This window comes from Aythya marila (assembly GCF_965140915.1).
Source record: "Aythya marila genome assembly, chromosome: 7".
In the NCBI taxonomy this organism is placed as follows: Eukaryota; Metazoa; Chordata; class Aves; order Anseriformes; family Anatidae; genus Aythya; species Aythya marila.
The window spans coordinates 1710001-1732500 of NC_139048.1; the positions used below are offsets into that span (position 1 = coordinate 1710001).

Consider the following 22500-nt stretch of genomic DNA (forward strand, 5'->3'; position numbering starts at 1 on the left):
CTAATAAAATGAGAGTATTTTCAGTTCAGTCCCACCGATGCTCCAGCAAGGACTGAGAAAGCAACAGGAGAGGGCAACACAAATATTTTTCAGCCCTCTAAAGCATGGAGCATCACCACTCACAACATCTTAACCAACAGAAACGCCAGCGGAGGCTGGGGGAGCCCCTGCGAGATGCACCTGCTCACCCCGTCAAAAGTGAATGAAATGGGATTTTTAGAGAGAGAGAGCAAGCAAATTGCCCTGAAATAAAACAAAAGGGCTGCCAGAGCCACCACCAGCATTGCTGTGCTTTATCCCTCTTGCTCCAAACGCCTCCTCTGCACGCTGTCCTGCATTAGCAGCACGCCGGCTGCTCCCTTGTAAGACAAAAATTTTAAGTCACACAGAAAACAAGCTTGTTTACTTGGCATTAATTAGAGCAAATAAGATAAAGCAGTCAGCTAGTGAGATTCCTTCATTTTATCACTGCTCTTGTTTGACTGTTGACAATCTCTGTGGGGTTATTCTGTATGTCTATTGCAAAATAAATCATATTTTAAGTTATCACTTCTGGTTCAGGTTTTAATTTGCTGGACTTCATTTGGGAAAAAAACACGCCTTTTCTCCCTCAAACATTTGCAAAGCAATAATTAACGGGATGCCAATATTTCAGTCCTAATGACTATCTAATCTTAGTGGTGCATGTATAGAGAATTTTAATATTTCATAATATTTTATTTCAGTTGCACCAGACTGAAGCTGCAGCTGAGTTTATCCACAGATTAAATTGTTTTAAATCACTGAAGTAAAAATATTACTTCATTTCTCTGTCTTTTCTTGACATTGCAAAATTAAAAGAGTCACTCATTTTTAAAGATCTGTGGGGAAAAAACTCTCTCTCCTATTTTGCTGGGTAGCACAGCATCCTGGCTGAGCCTCCCGCGTTACAAGCAGCAGCTCCCAGTCTAGCAAAGGAAACCCCACAGCAGGTTTCTGCCCGAGTCCTGTCCCCACTGTGATGCCGTGCCAGGACCAGCAGTGCCAAGACCTTGCTGCAGCTGGAAACCTACCCGAAATGAGGGGCCGGAGAGGTGGAAAACTCTTGCACAGGGGTGTTGGAGAGCCTTGGCTGTCCCTCTCCCAAATCCTCACCCTGCGAGGATGGAGAGCTGGGACCGCAGCTCAGTGACAAGCGTGGTTGCACAGGTTCATCTTAAACTGCAGGACAATGAACCCAGCTCTTTTCTGCAGGTTTCTCCAAACGTAGCAGCACCAAATTGAAATTTTCTGAACTGCATGACAACAAACCTTTGTACCCATTAATTTCCAGTTCTGAGATATCTGTTCCGTATGAAAAAACATGTTACTTCATAATAAAGCTTGTTACTAAAAGTATTTAATATTCATAATGTTTTAGTAAGTAGCAAATTCTCATTAAAACAACTGTGGTGCTTGCACCACTGGTTTCTACGAGTCTTCACTTAGCAAGAACAATGCACCGAAATACTACCGCAACGTCTTTGTTTGCAGGAAGAATAAACTCTTGGTAAGGTATTTATTGTGATAAGCGCATTGTTTGCACTTTGGCACCAATGCCACTCCACATTTCTGCGGCACACAAGTAACAGCACAATGGAAATAAAGTCATGTGAACAGCACGCAGGACTGCTAAACGTAAATCTTGCCCCACTCTGGCACCTCCCTCCTTACCTTGCAGCTTCTTGGAACACCTTGTGGCATCCCAGTATGATCTCGCTGAGGCACCAGTGCTGCTGGTGACCCCGTTGTGCCCACACAAGCCCTCCTCACGAGCACTGCTTGAGGCCAGCCCTGAGGACAGCTGCTCCAGGGATGGCCTCTACATCACATACCACATCGAACAGATTTGGGTCTGCTTCCAAGGGCAAGCAGCAGTAAGGGCTGCACGACATAGACGAAGGTCACCTGGGGGATCAACTGGGCACCACCAGAGGGGCACAATCACCCCAAATTTCAAGTCCACACCTCAACTTTCTCAAGCCTCGATGCATACTTTAGACAGCCAAGACCATCAAAATATAGAGTGAACTTTCAGCAATAAAAATAGTTAAGAGCACTTCTAACAGTGAAACCACAGGATTTTGCATTATGTGTTGACTGCATAAAATCATTAAGATTTAATTTAATTTATACCAATCAGCCCGAGGTGAAGGCGCATGAAATTAACTTCACGGAGTACATTCTGTATTTTATTATGCAATGTACCTTAAAAGCTGTATTAATATATCCATGTAGTTGACAGTGATGAGCCAACTCCCTAAATTAAGATTAAAAATTTGTGTTTCTTTATATACATATATACATATGCGGATTTAACTCTTTCATTCATGTTGCATGAAATCATCTACCAATTATTATTGATCCTAATAGTTTATTAAAGCTTCCCGAATAGTCAGATAATTATCATAAACAAATCTTATCGTTGCCTAAGTACTTTATATTGAAACTGGTTCCAAAATCCTAGCTGCCAGTACTGCAATTCCTTGCAATACATTAAAACAGCGAACAGTTAGTGACCATCTTTGACAGCTCATGGAGAACAGACGAGATCCCAGAGGATCTGCAAAGATGGGGAAAAAAGAGACAGGAAGAAATTATAGACTAGTCAAACTTTGATATTGGGAGAGATAATGGAACAAATTATTAAAATATTTATAAGCATCTCAGGTTCATAAGGTTATAAACCACCAAACAAATCTAATCTTCTTCTTTGACAAGATAATTGGCCTCATGGATAAGGCGAGAGCAATAGGGGCAATATATACTGACTTTAGGAAGATTTTTATATACCTTTGCTGATGACATTCTCATAAAAGAGAGGGAAATACAATCTAAATTAACAGAGTTTAAGGTCAAGGCCAAGAAAAGTTTTAAAAAATTTAAGCAGAACTACTTATGGCAACAACTGCAACCTCGGTGTGAAACCTTGTGTTCTGCACTGATGGAAGCTGCAAGTCCCAGGACACGTTTCAGCTGGCAATGGGATACACCCAAATAGACCGTCCACTTCAAATATTGGTTGTCGGACTGCGATGGCATTGCTCCTCTAGATTCTGCAATATGTGGTTATGTCTGAATTGTAACCTCGTTTTTATTAATGATTGATTAGCGACTGTCCTTATAATGGATAACAAGCTGGAGTACAATCCAACCAGTTTATGTGAAACAATCAGAAGTTGAAATTATTTTGACAAATAAAAAGAAGTCCAAGCCAGCATGGTAAGAGAGTCATGATCAAGTGGAGAATGCAACCAGTAAGAAGAGAAAATCAATTACACGCACACTAAGAAAGGATTGTTAAACAACTAGGCAGCGGCAATTCAAAACAGCCCTGGGATCTGTATTGGGCTGCAAACTTAATCCAAGCTGACAGTGCCATACCATAAGAAATAAGGTAGGTCTTAGTCTGGGATGTATCAGCAGGAGGATCTCATGCAGAACATAAGCAATTATCCTGTTGTACACAGCGGAGAGGCCCCCCGGAAGCGCTGTGCCCAAATTTTGAAATTGCACACTGTGACAGACCCATCGGAGGCTCCAAAAGAGGAGGAGCAGAATCAACATGCTGAATATGCTAAAACAGGAGAGACGATCCGAAAGCAGCATGGGATATCCACAAACACAGCTGAAGCAGTCTTGAGAACTGCAATTAGATGGGATCTCGCTCCATCTCACGACCACGAGGGCAGGCACGGGGTAAAGACAACGATGAGAAGAGGATAGGTGTAGATAAGAAAAATCAACTAACACTCCTTGCCCGATTTACTTGTAGTTATATGCCTCAGAAATGAGTCTTCCAAGACACTGGTTAGCAATGTTTATACAGGGGACTGATTGATTTCCTGACTCTTCGCTAGCATATGAAGAATTAGGACTGATCTTGAAGGCGAGACTTTATGTGGGCATTAAGACAGTTTTTCAAAGCATTTTATAAACATATGCAGCTTCCTAGGCAAAAGTCAGGGTGAAGTAAGTATGCCAATGCTGAGGTCCACCCAGCTCAAAAGTGTCACTCTGGGTTGAACAAGATGGTCTCCAGAGGTCTCTTCCAACTTCAAGTGTTCTGTCATTTTTGTTGTTTTCTAAGATTTTTGCTTATTAACAATTACGAAGGATACAAGCATCATAAAAACAAGAGTATCACAGAATCATGAAAGGGCAGAAAATGTTCTTTGAGGCTGAGATTAGAAAATCAATGGAGGAAGAGCAATGGTGTGCTATCTGCCTCCAGCCAGAGTACAGGCTCAGAGGGAAAACGCCTCTAATGAAATTCAACACAAAGTCCTCCTCTTTAATGCCTTAACTAGGCATAAATTAACCTTTTATTCCTTCCTGGTCACAGTGGAACTTTAGGATAAGGTAATGTTCCAGTATTAATAAAATTATGAATGGAATTAGCTATTTTCATATTTTTGGCATCTGCACCTATTAACCTACCACCAACACTGCCTATTGTTTCTGAAGATATTTTCAATTGTTTTATATTGGTACTTAACATTTTTTTTCCAGAGAAGGTGGTAACTCCTGCGTAAGAACTTGAGCCCACTGAAAATAGGCATGTTTTTCTAGTTAACTCTCAAAACCTTTGGTAGCCTGTAGACTTGAAAAAATCTGTGCATCCTATTCAGAAAAATCACCAAGCTCCTATAGGGAACTTCTTCATAGTTGAGGTCTGTGGAGGCAGCATCTTAAGAAAACTTTTGCTGTTGACAAGCAATTACTTTGTTAAGATTGCTTATCATAGTAACAGGACATTAAAATACACACACAAAAACCAAAGGCTAACGAGATACTTATTTTCACTTCACCTGAAAGTGCCCAAGGCTTCCTCACAAAAATAAGCTTTATTTTTAATTTAATTTAATTTAATTTAATTTAATTTATTTTATTCTGATAAGAGAAAATCAGTATCAGAAAGGAAACATCTCAGTGGTCCTCCGATTCATCCGACTCCTGATCAGTTTCTGAACTAGTGAACAGTTTTGGATTATTTGCCAATGGAATCCATCCTGATTCATCCAAAATTGACCTTGTGCAATAAATATTAGAAATACTGCCCTATAAACATGTTTTTGAAACTGCTTGGACAGAAGGAAATCAGTGACATTACTCTTCAGTGACAAAGGACTTTGCTCCAAAATGATTAGCTATAACTGAAAAAAGTAAATAAAAAATCATACATGAAAAGCCAGAACTTAACCATTTCCAGCAACATCATTCCAATCAGCAGGTGCAGCAGGGACGGGAAAAAAGCTGTTTTGAATTAAAACACTATGCTTTTTGGTACAAGCTGTATGCGAGGTTCGAGTCAGGCCCCGTGTCTCAGCACAGAGACTTTGGAAGGTGCAATGAAGTGCGAGTCCTGTCCTCACCACACAGAGTAAAATGTCAGCAGGATGGGAGGGGTCTTGAAGTACCATAAATAAGCAATGTGCCCCAGAGGTGATAAATATTCAAGGTTTTTCCCCCCTGAAATCTCTGCTCCAGACCTACAAAGCACTGCCAGCCCTGATCGCGGCATGGACCAACCTCTGAGCTCCTGCTGCCTACAAAGGAGAAAGCGGTAAATAGTCATGGACCCACACTGCCCGTGCCCCCGGATGCACGAGGAATCCCTTTTTCATATTTTAACGCTGGGAAGATCAGTGCTGACTGCACTGCTATATCCAGACGAAATACACCGGGTAAGTTTTGCATAGGCCACGCTTGGAAGTTGCGTGCCAGCTGCCAGGGCTTGCACGGAGGTGGCCAAGGATGGGCTACGGCTCACCCACGGCACATGTTAGGAAGGTCTGTTCTTATTTAATGCTGACTGTTAATAAAACATACAAAAAAAAACCAAAAACAAACATGTTTGTAAGAGCATTGCAAATAGAATATTAGATATTTAAGGAGATTCAGAGGGGTTTTTTTTCCTTTCTGGCTGAGGCAGTGGAGGCATGATGGGCATACATTGCATCTCCAAAGCAAGTCCTGCTCACTCAGCTGCCAAGGGGACTTTTGCATATGCTTGGGGGGAGCATATGGGGGACCCGCGGGTGCCAGGCTGCAGCCCCCAGCTCTCAGAAAAAAACGAATAGCTGGTTGTAATTACAAACTAGGATCCTCACAAAGAGCAGTGGGGCTAAGAGTGGTGTAAGCAGCCACCAAGGCCACGTCAACACCAACCCTGACAGGTAATGGGGTAATTCACAGGAACACATTACGCTTCATGAGAGCACTTTATTTAGTAATGGATATCTACTGGTCTCTGCATGGATCGTATTACCCTGGCTCACAAGAAGCTTCTCTAGTCTATCAACCATGTTTTCGCACATACCATGAAATATTTCTACTTTATATGGTCCATACTTGCACTTTATATTTAATACTGAACAGTCCAGTAAATCCATACTGCAAACGTACGGTCTTTTTACAGTGTGTTCTGAGAGGGAGAAGACAAACAAACAGTAAAACAAATTAACCTTTACGGGCTTGACGGTTCGAGTAAAGCCAAAAATATGTAGTATTAAAGGCAGACTTGCTGTGCAGACACCGAAGGGGCTTCGGATCCCGAATTTGCCGTGTTTCATCTGGGAGGACGGGCTGGTGTCTCTCCTCCCTGCTACCCACGCCGTACACCAAAGAGCTCCGCGCTGCATGAGCCGTGCAGCCGTTCCACTTGATGTTGCACAAATGCAACTTTTAAATTGCTCTTCAGAGCAGTCCCCCGGCAGCCGCTGACCTGCTGCAGCAGATCAAAGCCCCACGCCCGCGCGGGTCAGCCCCTTTCATCCGGGCTGCCAGCACCGGTGCCGATGTACCTGCAGCTCCTGAGGAGGGCAGATGAAAGCGCTCTGCAGCCACCCCAGCAGCTACACGGGGTGCATATAGAATTAACGATGGTTAATTAAGGCTCGTATGGATATGCTATGGCAACGAAGATGCACGGGAACAGCTCATTAGACACGTAAGACGCAAACTATAGTAATGCATAAATTAAGGCAATGCCTTGAATAAAAGACTTTCTTTCCCATTTGATGTTGCACTTCTTCCTGATAAGCAAATGGACTTCTGTACAAAACTGTGGGCCAATTTCCTGACCACTACCTTCATAGTTTAAAGGAATTAAAAACACTGACAAAAAAAAACAACAAAACAACAACAACAAACAATAACCCCCCAGCAACTACAACTGCTTTATTCCCATGCTTGCACTGGCATCAGAAACCATATAGCATCTGTTCCTTGTGCAATTACAACTGAAAAACAAAAACTTCAGTCCTTCCTTGTTAACAAATTTTGCTACTTCTACCAACACATCCTCGCCTCGACCTGAATCGCTGTCCCCATCTCCTGAGTGCATCTGCCTCTTGAGAAAAGGTGGGTGCACGGCACCACACTGCTGCGAGGGGAAGGAACACAGTGCCTAGCACATGAATCCGCAATAAAAGCTGTTATATTTACTATTAAAAAGCTCCTGAAGTCTGAAAACTCAATTTAACACATTTAAATTTCTACGGAGTTTAAAAAAAAAACCAACTGTTTTAAAAAAGAAGTTTTTACTACAACTTCGTGCTAGCTGCTAGCAACATGTATTTGTTCTTGTCCAGAACAATTCAAGGAAAGAACTGCTCGTGTTAATAATCCTCATTTTATCTGCATAAGCTGTTAAGACCACTTCAATTGTTTTCCAATCAGAGAAATTATATGAGCTAGATATCAACTGACATTTTGATTTTGTGGTTAAAAAAATGTTTTAATATTTCCTCCTTTCTAGTTGTCTGTTCAATACACCTAGGCATAAAATACATCAAATATACTAATGATAAATTCCGCCCCAGAGCGTGAATTTCTGTGATTCAGGGAGAGGAGGAGCACTTCTGCACTGCCTGGATTTGCTTGTTTGTTTGTTTGTTTTTTTTTGCAAGAGTTAGCCTTTAAGTCATTTTTTTTTGCAGACGCAGAGGCTAAAGCATTTTCTGAAAAGGAGAACACGGTAACAAGCCTCTGCAAACCGGCTCGTATGAAGTGCCTGAGAGCACATCACAGGGCGCCATGTGCCGGTGAGATAAATATCGGTGCGTATGGACGCGCAGAGATCTGTGCACGCACACGCCGAGGCGCTTCAGGCTGCCGCGGCGCGGAGGTGAGAGCCTGGCGTCCCCGGGGAGGCGCGAAGGCTGCGTCAATCACAGCCAGCCTCCTGCCAGAAAAGCCACTTAGTGGCAGCTGGAAAGGTCACATCAGAAACACAACTTCCATCTCCACCAAAAGCCATCCCGTAAGGCTTTACAAATATTTGGAGTGTGATTCTCCAAATATGATTTGTCAAAACAACACAGTGTAACAACAATACGCCTAAAGAAAGCCTCTCTATAAATAGCCTGCTAGGGAGAAAAATGTTTACTTTATTTGCTGCATTTGAGAGCGAGGTAAAACCTAAACAAACTTTCAACACGAGCTGAGTTTACATATTTAAACTTCAACCGTGCCAAAGTTGCAGCCTAACTGGCACCAAAAAACCTAACAGAAAAGTCATATATTGACAAAACACACAGTCATAATAAAACCACATCCAGTTAATAACTTTGAAAACTAATGTTAACTCCTAGCACAATAGAAAAGTCTTCTTAAACGCAATAAAGCAGTGATATAATTTACTCTTAGCTCCTTTTCAAAACATTACTCTCTGCCCACAATCACATTCAGATTACAAAATTCCTTTTGTAGTTTTCTCCTAGCTGTGGGAATAAAATAAACCACTTAGATGACAGTAAAGTGTCTGTAAAATATATAACAGCAATAACTCCTGGTGGAAATGTGGCAGATATTTATACAAGAGCTAAAGCATGAAGCATTGTAAAAAAGGCTAACATGAAGGGTGTTTATTTTTAGAGGCCTCTTCCGGATGAGATCATGCGGTTTGAGGAAGCCTTTTGTAAGAACCCTGGTTTCACAGGTTTGTTCTTATATTCAATATGAGGTGTCAAGCGCTAAGTGCTGGGTGAAGACTTAACAGCCCCGTACCACCAGCACATGTGCTTGCTTAAAAATTTGGCTTGTAATGTATGCCTGATTGGGATATACCTATTCTATTGAAGAAAAAAATCCGAGGAAGGTATTTGACATGGCCTCACACGGACACACATACACATTTTGTTCCTGGCCTGCAGCGAATTCCATCTTGGTGGAAGCAAATAGGTAAGGAACTGGGCAAGATTTTGGTAACAACAGCTAAAATGTCTCGCAAGAAAGCAAATTTGGCAGCCTGGAAGCAAGATGCAAAATGCTTCTCTCTTTTGCTAAGAAAAGGGAGGACAACAGCAGCTACCAATAACCTGCCTTAATGGCAACTTATTTCCAGGTTATTTTCTTCAGTTGTTTAACATGTAAATTAAGATAACAAATAATAACGTAAGAAATGGTATTTATGAAACATGATGTCCATCATGCTTGAGTAAGTTCAATGTGGTTGAGGTATCATGGAGAGAAGGATGCTTAACAGTTTACCTCCTCAAAAAAATCTGATTAAAAAGAGAACAATCAATTTTTTTTTCTACTAATTTAAAAGATCTCTACAGAAGGCTACACCAGTATGGCTATTATGACCATGAATGACTACATGGGGAGTTAATCTAAGTGAGAAGATATGTTAAGACCATGAAAAAAAAAAAAAAAAAGTAAAAAAACAAACAAGTAACAGCAAGTCCTCCAGCACGAACATGGGAGCTGGCTAACTAGTGCAATGCAAGGACCATTGCTGTGGCCATGTGAAACCATGCTGTTCCTTCATCCCACCTCACTAAAATCAGCCTTCACCTGGAGACCGCAGTCAGATCCTTCTCACAGTGACAGGAATTAGCAGGGTTTTTCTATGACTGGAGAACAAATGCATTAATTTGGATATATAAAATGTTACATGAAATTTAAGGTAGGCCAATGTAAATCAAATGCCCTAATGAACGGAGCCCTGGATGGCCACATTATTATGGGCGTTATGGGGAATGTACCCTTTAGCGTGTCACTGGTTACATCTTTTCAATATGTTTAAGTATGTTCTCACAGAATTTAACCAATTGTTTAATTCCTTGACAAAAGAAATTAATCTAGATCAAAAAGCTACATTTTTAAAGGTGAAAAAAGAGAAAACATTGCTGTATCCCCTACTGCAAATGCACACCTTCCTGCAAAATCAATGGCAATTCATTTTGTTTAGAGCTTTTCTTTTTTTTTTTTGAAGTGTTTGTTTTACAAAGCAACATCGTTTTCAATGTTAAATCCACAGGGTCATTGAAAAACATGTCAAAATGTTTTTAATACCACGAAATTTTATCACTCTGGTCAGGAATACATGCGGGGCTTTGGCACACTCCAGCCCTGATTCATGGCATCATCCCTGCACGAAATGCCCCATCTTCCTGACAGCATTGCTTGCCTCAAACCTAGCGATCATGCCTCTCTCCTGCCCTTACCAGCTTCACTCCAACATGAGTGAACTCATGCACACATCTGTGTCAGCCCTAGAAGATTGGTTTAGCACAAGTAATTCACAAGTAATTCAGAAGGAATGAAATAGCGTGAGCTACTCTGCTAAGCTTGACAATGTACAGCGTGTTAAGCTTCTTTATTGCGTTTAGAAGTTCTAAAAAGCATTTGGTGTAAAGTGATTCAGGAAGAGTTTAAGTTTATATAAAGTAGTAAATATACCCCGTGACAATTATCAGAGTAAAATCAAGGTTTATCTGCAAGAACGGGTCATGGACAATCAAAAAAGCAGTTCCTTTAGATTTCTATAAGCAAGGGGTTAAGTAGCAGAGCAAGCCTTCATCCTCTGCATACCACTTGGTGACAACATGATACATAATCTTAGATGCTAAGAGATGCAAAAAGCCCTAAGGATCTTTATTATTGCAATTGTTGAAAAAAAGTAAATCTTAAGTTAATTTCTAAGAAAAAAAAAAAAAAAGAATGTTTTCCATACTCAAAATTATTTGGCAGACTTGACTGTAGATTATGAATACTTCTAGTTGACCTGATATATTTCAGTGAATGAAGTGCTTGAGGAAATCGTCTGGCAGAATCTAATTACAGCACTTCTTTGTTTATCTGTATACAAGTCTTTGAATTCGAATGAGAAGTTATTACTAGGTTTACTGCCTAGGACCAGTTGACATTATAAAAAGCTAAAAAAAAAAAAACAAACTGAAAACATCCATGGTGGTTGACAGCACATTCAGGTTTAGTTAGCTGAGAACAAACTGCTCTAGTTTCAGGAGAAACAGAAATTAACGTCAGGTCCCTTGTGGAACGCTTTGGGCCAGGAGCTGCTTCAGCTCTGAGAGTCTCACATGAAGAAACATAGGTGTCTCAGCATTAACACAGTATGCTAATCGAAAAGGTTACTTTAATTGAATATATACATATTCTATACATAATCAGACTGCTGAGCATTTTTTCAGTTACAACTATTCACGAGTAAAAGTTGCACCCCAACTTCTTATACCTCCTCATACCGAGGACACTGATACACCAATGTGATCTGAAATCAAATACATCAAAAGATCTGAAATCTTTTCTTTGGGTCAATCCCATGCCCTGTCCCGTTGCAGAACTAACTAACTGCCTCTACTAACAGCACTAGCAGGAATGAAAATTTGTAATAACTTCCAATAGCTAAAAAGGTTTGAAAAGCAAGATATGGGCAAGACCGCGGTTCTTAATTTAATGGCAGAATACCTCTCATAAAATGCCTGTTTTTCTGCAACACGTTGATAACCATTCCTGAAACACTGAGGGGGGAAGGAGGGGCTCGGGAGGGCACATTTGCAGCAGTACCTACAGCGATTCAAGGTGCAATTCCAGTTAACAGTAATTGGAGCTGTAGATACAATCTGAATAGCGCTGGGTAAAAACATACCCCGAGGAGCCGTAAGTCTAGCAGCCAAATGTAAATACTGAGGGAGTAACTTCAGCCCCCGAAGACTTTACACCTACAAAATGTTCTACCACAAGTTCTCCATGGCCAAAAAACACCATTAGGCTTTTCAAGCATAATGACACCTCACAACAAAAGCAATGTGTGGCAAAAGAAATGAAGGAAGCTGTTGGTAGGGAACAATACAGACACAATCCCCTAATTAAAGCAAAGGAAAGTGGATATTTAAAAATATAGCTGAATTAGTCACCTCATAAGTTTCAGTGCACACGTTTTACAATCTGCAAAAATAATTTTCTTTAACTTTTTCTGCACGTTATTTTCAAAGTCATTTTACTGTATTTAAACCATCATGCTTTGGAACCACACATAAGCTTTCTGCATAAAATATCACCTTATCTCTGTATACGCAAACTATTTTAACTCCCTAGAGCTATTTAGCTAACCACTTGCTGTGACCTCTGAATTCTTATCCTGAATTATATTTTTATGTGCTATATAAAGGTACTGTTATGTTACTGTTTTTATTCCAGGTGCCAAAAAGGACAAGTTTATTGCCAACTGCTTGCTCTATGTCTTTTTTTTTTTTTTTTTTTCTTAATACTTAACTCACCCAGCAGTCTAATTTGTTTTTAATTCACACGTGAATGGCTTATGAAAAAAAAAAGCACATCTAGTATGAAGGAAAAAAAATAAACAAATCAGTAATATTTAGAGGGGGGGGGGGGAAAATCAACACCAGAAGCATTGCCCTGCTGGCTTGACTGAAAAGCACTGTATCAGCACACAGAGGTGCTCTTCTTTACGTGTTGTGGACATGCTATTTGTACGTCATCTGAAGGGTGCTGTCAGAGCATGGTGCCTATCGCAGGGGCTCTGCAACACGAGCACGGGGCTGCTGAAAGCCTGTCCCTGGGCAGAGGAAGGTGTGCAGGCCCCTGCGAAGGCACTGGTGACAGCAAGAACCCCTCTGACTCCTTCGGGCTGGCAGAAGGATTGCCCCTGGAAGACACAGCCGCTCCACTTTCCCTTACAGACCGACCCTGGCATGCTGCAAAACCACAGAGGTTTTTGGTGGCTTGTCCCCAGATGCAGGGCAGGTGGCACGCAGACACAGGGCCCTGAACCAGAATGACTGGGCCTCTGACGCGCCTCCAGACATGAGAGCTCTCTTGGCAGCAAGGCCCTGAGGAAGGCATCTCCCCCGTCCCCACCCTCCAGTTTCCTAGGACTGGAAGCAAAGACAAAATGCCCATCCCTGGAATAAATGCCCTTCCAGAGCACTTCACGGTTTATTGGGAGCCTGTAATTAAAGAAACCAAAAGGCTTATTTAATCTCCATCTTTTCCCAAATGCTTAACATTATAAAACAATCTACTCATATCCAGCTACCACACAATTGGGAGCCACACCAAAACTGAAGGAAATCTGAAATCTCTGCTGAACTCACCTCAACTGCTACAAAAACTTAACCCTGACAACAGACAGAAGAAAGGGATTCATCTAATAACCATTTAGACAGCCTAAAAAACCAAGGAAGCGTGCTGAGCAATGGACGTGTGTGCAGTGAACATTCCAGTACCGAAATCTCACCAATTACTGTGTGTATGTTTGTAAGAAAACCTAAAAGCAGGACTGTATGGGCTTATGGTGGGTGATGAGGCTGTGTGGTGGTTGTGTGCTCGGGCTGAGCGATGGAAGGAAACCTTCCTGCCGGGAAGTCTGCACGGTGCTGTGCAAGCCAGAGAAAGCCATCTAGTTGTGCAATCACCGACATCTTCACGGCTCCCCTTAAGTCAACAGAGTGAAGATTATTATTCATGTCATTACCAGCATTAGGACAAAAAGAAGATATTGTTGGCTGCTGAATTAGGCATAAACCTGAATAATCTTTCAGGAGAAATTCCAGCTGCCTTTATCAGCATGATATATATATATAGCACTCCAAAACCAAGTAAGAGGAAGGCACGAATGAGCTTTGTAGAAGCTGGAGTGAGAAATTTGACGCTGTGCTTGGTTAACACAAAAGGCCTACACCACAAGGCCATCAGGAGGTGGCTCCGGCGTCCCGCGGGATTGCTCTCACCATGCGGGGACCAGCCCAAGGGGGCCACAAGGTGCCCTTAGAGGAGCCTCCACCAAGAGGCTGCTGGCAGGGTCGAATCCCTCTTGAACATGGGCTGTCCCAGTGAGACCTCAGGAGGCAGAAGCCGTTTTTGCTCAGGCTGGAGGTTGTGGGAGCACCCCAGCCCCAGAGGCGAGTACCCTGTGAAGGCACAAAGCAGTTCCTCACCGGTGGAGTCACGGTGGGCACTGATGGGGACGAGGGTCACCATGCTTGGCAGCATGTGGGCACCTTGGCCTGGCAGCGCACAGGCACTCACAGAGCAGCAGGGACTTCAAGAGCCACTACTACTGAAGCACTTTGGACTAATGCATCCATGTTTGCTGTATGCATGCTTCAAGAGCAAATACTCCATTGTGGACTTGAAAATTGAAAGCCGAGAGGAAGAACAGATAACTTTTGACACTGTAATTTGTAGCAGAAAACTGTACTTCATTCTGATTAAAAGGATGAGTAAGCCAGCTCAGAGCGTTACGCACAAAGCTACAGGGCCTGCGGTCCAAAAACACAATGCAGTTAACCAAGCAGCACTGTGTTGTATGGCCATTGTGTTTCATTAATGGTTGAGGAAAAAAAGAAAATCTACTTTTTTTTTTTTGTACAGGCTATATGAGACATTTATCATGTTACACGACTAGACAGTCTTGTGCTCACAGTTTCTCCCTGAGTAATTAATACAGCCCAAAGATGAGCCTCCACTCTTCTTTCCCCCACCTAAAAAACCACAGGCTTCTTCCTGAGAAATTTAAAACCTCCCTTTACTTTTTTTGATATTGTTTCTGTGCTTTTGATAGAGACAACTGGTTCCTACAGTGAGGTTGCACGCTACAGCCCAACCTACCTGTCCTCAGAAGCGTTTATTTTGTCCATGAAGTCCTACAATATGGGCCACATCAGAGCTCCTCCTTACACAGAATACCTCCTTTCCAATATTCTCCTGATGCTTGAACTGTATTATAGATCATAGTCTGGAAGACAGTAGAGATGTCTTCCGGATATCCATACCAAAAAACACGTTTTGTGAAATCCCACCTGAAATTTCAAATAATTCTGCTACTGTCATAACACAAGCTTTAAACAGCCAGTCTCATATGTGTCATCTTACTTGTGGGTAAAATGGAAGAGGTTTAGTTTTCTAAACAACAACAACAACAAAAGTATTAAAGGAGAAATACCTACAATTTTGAGAATTTTCTTCTTTCCTGCGTAATATCTAATATTCTATGGCATTAAATGGTTTAACTCATTTCTTCACAGAGAATCAAGAAAAGCACAAGTGAGCAGAACACCTGCACATGCACACAGGCCACCACAGCTAACTCTGTGCTGAGTAAGAAACTTATTTCCCCCACAGGTAAATGCTAACCTTTTGGAGTCTCATGTGAACATAGCTGTCTTTTTAGACAGGCAATCAAATGATCCTTGAGATACTTGAAGAGTCTAAAAGCAGTTAACATTCTCCACAAGCCAGGACCTACAAAACTTTTCAAAGACCAATGGATAAAAGAGATGGACAACAAAGAAAGAAGGGATACAGCCATACATCTGAGTCAATATCCATGAAAGAATCACTCATTTATCAATAACATACATGTCTTTAAAATTCTTCATATTACATGTCTTTTAAAGGGTTTGGGAGATGAAGAAACAAAGATGTGGAGATTATTTTTCTAAATACCTCTGGAAATATCAGGGAAGTAGAGAACAGTCAGAGAAAGACGACAGCATCTTCCCCTGCTTTGTTGGGCAGGCAGAGGAGGAAGCTTTGAAAAGTGAGGAATTGTTATTTGCTCACGGCAAGAAGGAACCTTTATTCTTATGAGTGACGGATTATTTAATTAATTGTGATTTAAGGGGAATTAAAATGCTAGGGAGAAGGCTGGCAAGGACTTCAGTGATTAAAGAGATGGCCCAGTTGCAGCCACTCTGTACAAGTTAACATTTTTGGTAAAAATTTCTGTGAAGATAAACTGAACCGTTATTTCCAAATTGTGTGTTTTCCTGCATGGCATTCCAAAAACGCACTGAAAACCAGAACCAGTGTGAGTCTTGAATCTTCTTCCAGAAGCTTGTGGGTCAAGTCTTTACGAAAATAGAAAGAGAAACCAAGAGTTGCTACAGTTCAGCGAGTCACAGAAAGTTAAATGCTATTAAGTTCTTTCTCTAAGTACAATTATGGATCAGTTTTCAAAACCAGCTTGAGTAGGGATGCTAAAAAAGTCCTGATTGCCCGTACTTGCAGCTGAACAAAATGAGTATTTTCTGCGGTCGAGATTTAACACAGGTCAGAAAAAAGGGCCAAAGATTCATTTCAGTAAGTTGTATCATTTTCATCTTTGGGCAATCTAAGTACTAATCAGGGAGCTAAAAAGGGCAAGAGGACGATGAAGAGTATGGTTTGGCAGTGACAGGAGAACAAATATGCATTTTACTTCCAAGAAGCAGGGTACAAAGCAGAGGGCTGTCAAACAGATCATCCAGTTGGGACAAACCAGCTGGAAATCCACAGACCCACGAGCCAACATTTTTATGTGATACCAGGGGGAAAAGAAAAAAAAAAAAAAAAAGGAAAAAAAAAAGGCAGAAATAAGACAGCAGACAGGAAAATGAAGGTATCGCTTAGGAGAGGCTGGAGTGGAATGGGGCATCTGAAAGGTAATTTCTCGTAATTTATTGCTGCTGCCCATCAGTGTGCTGTATTGATCTGAGCGGGAGGTGGGAGAGCTGCGGAGCTCTGCCAGGAAGGCAGGCAGCAGGCAGGGCTCAGGGCGCTCGCGGAAGGTAAGGGAAAGTGGAAATGCAGACAGCCTGATCACCAGCTCTGATAGACTTTGGGTTTCAATAGACTACCGGGGAGTACGTTATCTGTTAGCTTTTCACATCCATAATGAGAATTAATTTAAATAAAAGTGGAACTACATATCACAACCCATTAATGAAGGAATATAATAAGATCTCGACTGAAGCCTATGTAACATTGCAGAAAATGTGCTTCCTACAAAAGTTCTACTATCAACATTTCTGAATAATTAATTCAGAAATAAAAGCAGTTTCAAGGTTAACAAGGTTCCTTTGATGCCTTTTGAATAATTTGCAATATTCCACAACTTCCAGCGGAACCACGCGCTTGGAGCCGTCTCTCACCGCACACCGGGATGACCTCGAGATCCACAGGCATAAACAGAACAGTAAAACAACTTCCTACAAGAAAATAAAAATCAAATAGGCTCATAACTGTATGATGAAAACTAAATTCAGTGCGTGTTCCTGAGGGAGGGAAGGCTAGGAACACAGAGAGGTGCATATTGTGGAGGGCTGGTGGCACGATATGCAAAATGCATGTGAGATGCTTACATCTCGGCTCTTAAATCCGCACGCTCTGGAAATGCACACACACAGCGCGGGCTCGGAGGCGAACAACACTGAGGTCTGGTGTCAATTTAAATGCACTGAACACCAGAAAAATGCCCCCAACTAAGGCTTCAAACTTGTACAGCACATTTCCACTCAACCCAACTAGATTGCCTGTCACATCTGACATGGCTTGTCAAAAGTTATCCTTCACTGCTCATGGGCAACATGGAGGGTCAAAAGACCAAATACAATGGTCCAACCCATCCCATTTTTTTTCCTTCAGAGCAGCAGATATTGAACTCTAAGATGACAAGACAGAGCAGGTTGAAGCGGCTGCCAGAGAAACAGAAGCTGTCCAGACCCGCTGATCTGAAGGAGAAAAACCAGCCGATCTGTGCATGTCAGGGCCAGGGCTCAGGCGCTGACAATCTCACACAAAAGGAAGTAAAAAGCCGAGAAACTTAAAGTGGCCTTTGTAAACCACTGCAGCCATTAAAAAGAAAAGAGGCGGTCACTGGGTAATGTGAAACGCGCAACGTAAGTGATTAAAGGGGAAAAGGACGTCCTCCATCTCTTTCTTCTTAATCTGCATTAACGAGAGGTGATTTTTCAGACTCTAAAACCAACTGAATTTTGAGAGTAGTTTTCTAAAAATAAGCTGGGAGTAGGAAATAAAACCTTGAAATGAATAGCTGAAAAAAAGTAACACCTTTCAAAAGCAGCTCAAAATCTTTATCGATATTTTCAGTTGAGAAACTTGCTCATTCTGGCAGCGGAAGACATTAGGTGATAATTTACGGAAAAGCAATTTATTAGTAGCGGCAAATATAAAAGGTGCCACGAACTTGTTAGAGCCAGTAGCCTAGTGCCTATTTGAATGTGCAACTCCAGGATTTTCTACAATGTCACCAGAGAAGAAGCAGCCACGTGCTGTGGTGAAACAAATTTCAGTGCATTCATTATTTCCAAATGCTCAGGACCATTCTTACCTTTTCAGTATCACAACACCAAAAGCCTATGTAATTCTTTCTGTATCTACAAGAATCCAAGACTTTTGTTTCCTTCCTCTGTAACACTTTGAGTTTCACATACCTTTTCTCCTACATATACAAACTCTGGGAAAACCTTTCTGTAGGCAGGGAGAAATCACAGAGCAAATGTGCACCCAGTTCCCTGCAGCAGAGGAGGGAAGGGGGTAACACGGGATCCTTCCTGATAGCATGGTTGTTGGACACTTCTGCAGCCAGTCGACTCCTGGCTGCCCTGACGGGGACATAGGTGACCACCAAGGGGTCAGGGGACACCCACCCCATCCCCAAGGTGACCACAGAGCTTGCTGAGACCTTCAGCACTGCCTGGACCCTTGGCATGCACACACAAAAAGGCAGTGAATGAATGCCCTGAGAAGCAGCTGAATCCAGGCACATGTTAACAGCACTTTGCTGGTCTCATTCCTTTTTTTAATGTCATCCCTTTTGTGTTTTAATTACCTCAAAAGCAACATCCACTTAGATTAATGAGGGAATCCAGAGTTAACACCACTTAACAGGTACAAAAAATTTGCTTTTGGGGCAGTACTCAGAGCTAGCTGTACCCACAGTGTTAGGTTACAGAGTGACATTTTTAATACATGGACGGCTAAAAATTAGGGTTTAAACATGAAAGCTTGTTTTGTATTCTTTTTGGACTGCGTTCAGTTTTGTTGGATAACCTTTTCATCTAATCTACCACACATCTCACAGAACTTCAGCACATTATTTTCTTTTGCAGATTTTTATTTGTAGTGGACGCTTTCATATGGAAGGTTCTTCGGATCGCGTAAATGTATTTATACATTGCTACAGCTATGTAAGCTCATATATTTTACCTTGTTTGCATAAATGATTCTCAGGAATGAAAAAAAGCTGTTATTTTAGACTTTTTTTTTTTTTTCTTTTTTATTTCCTAACTGAAGATTAAAATCCTAAACAAGTTCCTTGTCTCAGTTCCCATCCTTTCCAGTTTTCTCCCGTCCCCCCTCCCGGGGTTAGGGTGGCTGCAGAGGCGCCCGGCTCCCGGCGGCCGCCGCCTGCCAGCGGGGTGCCCGACCCGCCAGCCTCACTTCCCTTCCACATCCCGACGCTCCCGTCTTATTCATGAGCTGCAATTTAATTCAAGAGCACTCAAGTTCCAGCAAACACAAAGCGGCCGAGAACGCGGTGTTGTGTGTTAGGCTCCATTTGAGGAGGGGGAGATGGGTAAATATCACCACGGCGGCCTGCGTGAGAGGATAACCTGCCCACACATACGCCAGCCCAATTAGCCAAGGCAAAAAGAGCTTTTATTCCCCAGGGACACCAGGGAAGTCTTAGCAATGCTCCCCGTCATCCTGCCCGAGCTGAAGCTACTGCACAGTCCAGCATGGAAAAGCAGGGTCTGTGCAGCCACAGCACGTGCTAAAACTACTCCCTTTTCCACCTCCAACCTGGAAACTTGGAAGAGATTTTGCAGAAGAGAGCTTGTTTGTAAAGAAGTTTGTCTTTCCATCAGCTGAAATAGAGTCGATTTGTAGTGCTTCTACCTAACACTGAAAAACATGCAAGGGAACAGTCCTCCATGAGCAGAGGCAGCAGCACCTGGGTGCAGCTGAAAAACTGCTGCCAGACTGTGGTGTAACCACCTCTGCCTCCTCGAAACAGTGACAAGAAGTCTTTAGAGTAGACAGTCTAAAAAAAGGCCTAGAGAAAAGGGGAACTTCAAACGTAAAAATAGTTACAGTAATGCAGAAAGCATATTAAACTAATCTGATTAGCACACTTTCTTGAGAACTGGTGCACAGGCTCCTTGTTATCAAATACAGCCCTACAGTGCAAACCTACAAGAAACCCCATGCATTTTAGATAGGTAGATATGTGTCTGCTGACAGACTCCATCCCCAGTTTCCGTGCCTTACAAAAGCATGCTGACAGTGCTCCTTCAGAACTTTCTGAAAACAAAAATAATAAAAAAAAAAAACACACAAGGAAACCCTAGGAGGAATGTAACGTATGAATGTGCAATATCAAGTAAAGGAAAACACGAGCAGTGAAGAAATTAAGAGGTAAAGAATACTTAATATGAGAGTGGAGAAAACAACCGTACTCCATAAAATTACTTCTTTACATAGAAATAAAATCCTAACTGGGTGTACAGTCAGACGCCGTAACACCTAAGGTTTCAAGAAATCACTCTGGTCCAAAGACTTTCAAAACCAAAATTATCTGGTTTAAGAGCAAGAGAATGTGCATTTTTATGGTGTGCGCGATTAAAGGGGCTCAGTGAACCAACAGAGCTTGCATAAACCCCCCAGCCCCCTAATCCCGCCGCAGTGCCCCCCTGCCACCCCCTACCGCCGCCTAAGCCCCCGACCAACTCCAGCGACCACCTCTGCGAGCGCGCCATTCCCGCGCTGTGCTCCAGGCTAAACATTCGCTGTGTATATACTAGTAAATTCAACAGCCTCTTTAACATCCCAGAACGAATTACTGACAAGTCATTTTTTGCTCCATATTGCAAGTCAATGTGGCAACCCTGTTTTTTTTCCTATTATAAACATGTACTGTACCTCAGCTCAGAGCCGTTTGGATGCTGATACAAGATTCATAATGGCTGTCAGAATCTGCAATTTTTCCTTTTGTTTTATGAGGTCAGGCAATATTACCTGCACTGATGTATTCCATTTTCCCAGCTGAAAACCTTCTCATTTGAGCACGACAGGTTGAAGGAGTCATGATTTTGCAACCTAGCATGTGAAACACAGTGCGAGGGGGCAGGTGGCTAACCCCACATTCTCCTTTTGCTCTTGTCCACTGGCAACAGTAAATTAAACTGTCAAAAACGGAATTGTCCTGTCATCAACAAAGCTATAGCTTCACAAGTATTGCAACATCAGATATATTTCTAATTCTGCATTTCCCTGCACCTGTAATTTCATCAGAAACTCGCACTGGACCATGGTGAGAAGCTGTCCAAGGGACACTGGCACTGCGAATTCCTTGGGACGCTTGACATGGCATTTCAGAGACAGAAATTAATGAACAATACCAGCAATTTGTTATATATAAAAAAAAGTGTTCAGCGTGGGGTCCTGACCTTCTGCAGAGCTTTGAACCCCAGGAAAAGGGCAGAAATGCTAACGTGGGTGTGACAGGACACGGCGCAACCACGCGCATGCTCTGCGAAATGGCGCACGAGAAACTAGGACGAGGGAGAAAAAATTAAGCATATCCAAAAGCATTAATTGCATAGTGAAACTGGACTTGCTCTTCAAAACCTCACCTCTTCCCCTTTTAGCCTCTTCAGAGATTAAAGGTGCTTCCGTGAAGTTCTCTCTCCCACTGAAGGAGCTTTACTCCAACATGTACCGCTTCACATGCCAGCAGCAGAAGCAACAGTTTTTGGAAAGTAAATCAAGGTCACTTCATTTTAAACTTGGAATATTCAAAACAATGTTTCCTTTTATGATACAATTCTTCAGGGGTCATTTTAAAAGAAGAGAATTAATTAAAAACTTCATTCCAGGATTTAAATTTTCAATTTTCACTTGGAGATGACCGACTTCTACTTTTTGTTTGTTTAACCGTCTTTAGGTGTATTTGAGTAAGTTACTACCTTCACATTACACGCAGGTAGAAACAGTCCAGAGAAGATATATGCTTAGTAAAGCAAATAAAACTTGAACATATTGTTTAAAACCATACGTAACCAAGTAGAATACCCAACTAAAGTATCCTGCCACGTCTGACTGCTGAAGTGAGAGGAAGCGTCTCTTCTGATGTGCTGATAAACAAGAAAAAAGGGCTTGTTGTTATTAATTCAACATAGCAATCAAATATTGTTTTAGATTATCTCTATAAAAATGCAAAGCTTATCAATCATTAAACTGTGGACAGAAAGTTAAATTGAGATAAGAAATCATTTCACACAGCTTAATACAGTCAAAGTGACTCAATATTCCTTTATTAATTCTCATTTAATATCACTTTAAATTGCCGCCATTATTATCCGATGGTATACGGAAGGCTCGGCGTAATTAGTCTGTATTAAGCCCTTTTTATTTATAAGG

At 41.9% G+C, this 22500-nt stretch overlaps 1 protein-coding gene across 4 annotated transcripts in view; it reads right to left on the bottom strand.

Moving 5' to 3' along the window:
• MGMT (O-6-methylguanine-DNA methyltransferase) overlaps positions 1 to 22500 on the bottom strand; it is a 165633-nt gene that overhangs the window by 67300 nt on the left and 75833 nt on the right. The window lies entirely within an intron of this gene.